This window comes from Mytilus edulis, chromosome 8, assembly GCF_963676685.1.
Source record: "Mytilus edulis chromosome 8, xbMytEdul2.2, whole genome shotgun sequence".
NCBI lineage: Eukaryota > Metazoa > Mollusca > Bivalvia > Mytilida > Mytilidae > Mytilus > Mytilus edulis.
The window spans coordinates 48375274-48381318 of NC_092351.1; positions in this window are offsets into that span (position 1 = coordinate 48375274).

The following is a 6045-nucleotide window of genomic DNA, read 5'->3' on the forward strand; positions in this document are numbered from 1 at the left end:
ACAATATACATGTTTAGTATGTAGATATGGAAATCTGATTATAGAATGAGTTTAAACATGCAACTCTTATATTAAAAAATCTAATACTTGTACACCATTAAAACTTGCCATCAATTTTGATCATATGACAATTTAGGAAACGAGCAATAGGGATGAAATTCATATAATTTTAAGGTTGGAACCTTTTTAGCTCACCTGGCCCAAAGGGCCAAGTGAGCTTTTCTCATCACTTTGCGTCCGTCGTCCGGCGTCCGTCGTCCGTCGTCCGTCGTCCGTCGTCGTCCGGCGTTAGCTTTTACAAAAATCTTCTCCTCTGAAACTACTGGGCCAAATCAAACCAAACTTGGCTACAATCATCATTGGGGTATCTAGTTTAAAAAATGTGTGGCGTGACCCGGTCAACCAACCAAGATGGCCGCCACGGCTAAAAATAGAACATAGGGGTAAAATGCAGTTTTTGGCTTATAACTCAAAAACCAAAGCATTTAGAGCAAATCTGACATGGGGTAAAAATGTTTATCAGGTCAAGATCTATCTGCCCTGAAATTTTCAGATGAATCGGTCAATCGGTTGTTGGGTTGCTGCCCCTGAATTGGTAATTTTGAGGAAATTTTGCTGTTTTTGGTTATTATCTTGAATACTATTATAGATAGAGATAAACTGTAAACAGCAATAATGTTCAGCAAAGTAAGATCTACAAATAAGTCAACATGACCAAAATGGTCAGTTGACCCGTTTAGGAGTTATTGCCCTTTATAGTCAATTTTTAACCATTTTTCGTTAATTAAAGTAATCTTTTACAAAAATCTTCTCCTCTGAAACTACTAGGCCAAATTAATCCAAACTTGTCCACAATCATCTTTGGGGTATCTAGTTTAAAAAATGTGTGGCGTGACCTGGTCAACCAACCAAGATGGCCGCCACGGCTAAAAATAGAACAAAGGGGTAAAATGCAGTTTTTGGCTTATAACTCAAAAACCAAAGCATTTTGAGGAAATCTGACATGGGATAAAAATGTTTATCAGGTCAAGATCTATCTGCCCTGAAATTTTCAGATGAATCGGTCAATCGGTTGTTGGGTTGCTGCCCCTGAATTGGTAATTTTGAGGAAATTTTGCTGTTTTTGGTTATTATCTTGAATATTATTATAGATAGAGATAAACTGTAAACAGCAATAATGTTCAGCAAAGTAAGATCTACAAATAAGTCAACATGACCAAAATGGTCAGTTGACCCGTTTAGGAGTTATTGCCCTTTATAGTCAATTTTTAACCATTTTTCGTAAATTAAAGTAATCTTTTACAAAAATCTTCTCCTCTGAAACTACTGGGCCAAATTAATCCAAACTTGGCCACAATCATCTTTGGGGTATCTAGTTTAAAAAATGTGTGGCGTGACCTGGTCATCCAACCAAGATGGCCGCCACCGCTAAAAATAGAACATAGGGGTAAAATGCAGTTTTTGGCTTATAACTCAAAAACCAAAGCATTTTGAGGAAATCTGACATGGGATAAAAATGTTTATCAGGTCAAGATCTATCTGCCCTGAAATTTGCAGATGAATCGGTCAATCAGTTGTTGGGTTGCTGCCCCTGAATTGGTAAATTTGAGGAAATTTTGCTGTTTTTGGTTATTATCTTGAATATTATTATAGATAGAGATAAATTGTAAACAGCAATAATGTTCAGCAAAGTAAGATCTACAAATAAGTCAACATGACCAAAATGGTCAGTTGACCCCTTTAGGAGTTATTGCCCTTTATAGTCAATCTTTAACCATTTTTCATAAATCTAAGTTATCTTTTACAAAATCTCCACTGAAACTACTAGGCCACAATCATCTTTGGGGTATCTAGTTTGAAAAATGTGTCCGATGACCTGGCCATTCAACCAAGATGGCCGCCACGGCTAAAAATAGAACATAGGGGTAAAATGCAGTTTTTGGCTTATAACTATGAAACCAAAGCATCTAGAGCAAATCTGACAAGAAGTTAAATTGTTAATCAAGTCAATATCTATCTGCCCTGAATTTTTCAGATGAATTGGACAACTGGTTGTTGGGTTGCTGCCCTCCAATTGGTAATTTTAAAAGAAATTTTGCCGTTTTTGGTTATCTTGAATACTATTATAGATAGCGATAAACTGTAAACAGCAATAATGTTCAGCAAAGTAAGATCTACAAATAAGTGAACATGACCTAAATGGTCAATTGACCCCTTAAGGAGTTATTGCCCTTGATAGTCAATTTTTAACAGTTTTCATTAATTTGGTAAATTTATGTAAATTTTTACCAAATATAGTTCTCTGTTACTAATGGGCAAAGTTCATTATAGATATAATTGTAAGAAGCAAAATCGTTCAGTAAAGTAAGAACTTCAAACACATCACCATCACCAAAATACAATTTTGTCATGAATCCATTTGTGTCCTTTGTTTAATATGCACATAGACCAAGGTGAGCGACACAGGCTCTTTAGAGCCTCTAGTTTATATGGTCTGATGGTCTTTAAAAATGAACAAGATACATATTTTTTGTTTATTCTTCTGACACTTGAACTATAAATAATATAGTTCAAACTTTTTATGTATAAAATGACCTTCTGACGATGCGGTATGGGCTTTACTCATTGTTGAAGGCCGTACGGTGACCTATAGTTGTTAATTTCTGTGTCATTTTGGTCTCTGGGTGAAAAGTTGTCACATTGGCAATCATACCACATCTTCTTTTTTATATTCACAAAATAGATTAAATTTTGATGTTTTTTTAATTTAAATCAAGAAAACAAAAAAATTAGAAAAGATATAATGTCTCAAATTGATTTAAACACTTAAAACTTTGTGTATATTATAATAAAATACCTGAAAATAATGTACAGAAAATGCAATGTTTATTAGTTATTTTCTATACCCTTACAGTTCCAGCAATTTAACTTTTAAGTTTATCTCATCCAGATTTTATGAAACTCAAACTCAATGCTATTAGGCAGAGATTGAATTTGGGCAGTCAGACATTTACTGTTCTATTTTAATTTTGTTTAATTGCAAAGCTTGAGTGGGAGCATTAATGTCCTCAGGCACATTATTTATATTTCAACAGTTGCTTGCCCTTCTTTTGCCTTGTAGAGGAGTTTTCAGATACAGCTATTCATATAATGACATTTACGAGTGGTCTATGTAAGTATTTGAACTACTGTATCACTAGCCTGTCAACACTGAGGTTGTGAATTTCGAATCCCATACAGGACAGGTGCACTCAACTCCAATCTTAATTGACTAGGATTGACAGTTTTCCTTCCAAAAGGTCACTGGTTCTTTCCTACACTTCAGCTTCCACAATAAATAAAAACGTATCACCCCCTAATAGCACAATTTCTTTTAACTGTACAGGTAATGACATCTGTTTACCAAAAAATATCAGTAAGAATTGAAATAGCATTATGTCGCCAAAATCATGTCACCATATTTCTGATACTTTTGGATAATGAATGCATTAAATGCTATTAAAGCTCTATGTGCTGACTTGATATCTATATAGTTTAAGGTTTACACGGGGGGGTCTCAACATGGGATTTTGGGTACAGGTGTGCAGCTGGGATTTTAAAAACACCCCCCATTCATATATTGAATAATTGTGAAATCCCTACCTATACATATATTTCACAGCGAAATCATAACCCATTCATATATTTTATGAAATTTATGACCCATTGATATATCACAATCGGTCAATTACTACCTATTGATATATTTCCGCGGTAAAATTGCACCCCATTGATATATTTGACGGATCAAAAAAGGGACCCATTCCAGCGGCACATATGTATATACCTTTATATAGGAAGAGACCCCCCCGTGAAGGTTTATCACTACCTGTAAAAGTTAGTGTAGTGAAATGATCATTATTTAGATCCTAACCAGTCAATGACATGAATTTTATTGATGATTTGTTATACAATGAAATTTAAGTTACAATTTGATGCTTATTTGCATTACCATACTTGATAAGAAAAAATTTTTTTAATTAAAAATTGTATAAATAAACTCGGCATAGATACCAGGATTGAAAGTTTATATTTGCACCAGATGCACCTTTTGTCTACATAAGACTCATCAGTGACACTCTAATCAAAAGGTGATTAAAGTACGAAGTTAAAGAGCATTGAATACGAAAAATTCCTAAAAGTTTTGCCAAATACAGCCAAGGTTATCTATAGAAGAAATGCAAGGTGTATGAATCTGTTATAAAAAAAGCTCAAATACAAATGTAGAATGTGTAACAAGGGAAGATAACTCCAACACAATTTTTGAATTTTCCTAGAAAAATACTATTCAATTTCACAAAATTACAAAATCCTGTCATTGCTCACATTCACTTTGATTTATGAAATATACCCAGATAATATCATAGAAAAGATATAGCATCATGGTACAATGATCTTACAAGGCCATGTGCAGAACAGCTTATATGAATGCTTGTATGCTAGAGCACTACCACTACATCATTACTCATGCAAAGTTGGCTCTACCCTTTCTTCTTTATTGAATATTTATAAATGGAGGTACTGCTGGAAGTATTATCTAAAAAATCTTTATGGAAAGCACCATTATGAAGAGGAGAAGACTATTTAAGTTGTGATAACTTGTGTTTAATCTAGGCCTTTTTGTAGTATGTTATAAGCAATGAAATATGTCTAAATGTTTAAATGAAAAACTTTGAAAAATGAAAGGTTAGACAACAAAGGATACTGTTAATTTAGAAATTAATGGGGGCATTTTGAATCATTGCATATTTTGGCCTTAATATTGATTCACTTATAGGGTCTTTGCATCGGAACTAAATTCGTTTATTTTAAAAAACAGTTGTTGGCATGACATGGGTTATGTTCTCATATATTTTATGATAGTATGATACTAAACCCCTAACGGGAGGGATTGTGCCTGATATTCATATGATGAAGACATACATTTGTAATCATTCAATCAGTTTAATTGAGGTCTGGAGCTGGCATGTCAGTTAACTGCTAGTAGTCTGTTGTTATTTATGTATTATTGTCATTTTATTTATTTTCTTTTGTTAAATTTTCTGACATCGGACTCGGACTTATCTTGAACTGAATTTTAATGTGCGTATTGTTATGCGTTTACTTTTCTACATTGTCTAGAGGTATATGGGGAGGGTTGAGATCTCATAAACATGTTTAATCCCGCCGCAATTTTGCGCCTGTCCCAAGTCAGGAGCCTCTGGCCTTTGTTAGTCTTGTATGATTTTTAATTTTAGTTTCTTGTGTATAATTCGGAGTTTAGTATGACGTCCATTATCACTGTACTAGTATACATATTTTTAAAGGGGCCAGCTGAAGGACGCCTACGGGTGCGGAAGTTTCTCGCTACATTGAAGACCCATTGGTGGCCTTCGCCTGTTTTCTGCTCTTGGTTGGGTTGTTTTCGCTTTGACACGTTCCCGATTTCCTTTCTCAATTTTATTTCAATTGAAAAGATTTCAAAAACTATATGAGGGAAAATTACTTTCGAAATTATGAATGCAATTTGTATAATGGCTAAACTGGATACTCTAGATTTTAGGCATAATAAATAAAAACATTTCAAAATTTTTGTTATCACTGTATACTCCTGGATGTTAACAAAAATAACAATCAATGACTATTGAGATTTTTCGAAAATGTATTTGGTGAGATTTAGCTTCTTGTGTATTTGAGTAAGCAAAAGTCGCAAGCTAGAAAAAAAGACAAATCATTAGACTAACATAGAAGGACAAACACTATTTGGTGTATAAAGAAAGATAACTCAGTTCTTTATTTGAGTATATGAAACAAGATATATTTATAATTTCATTATCATAATTTACTATAACCAAAAAAATAAACCTTTGATAATTGATTTAATTAATTGACTGATACATTATCTATATTAGTTTAACTTTTATGATAAAAATCATATTAATTGAAAATAAAACATTGTCTTAATTGCACACGAGCCGTTAATTCAAATGAATTAATTGCACTAGTTAACTTACCTCCCTTTATTTT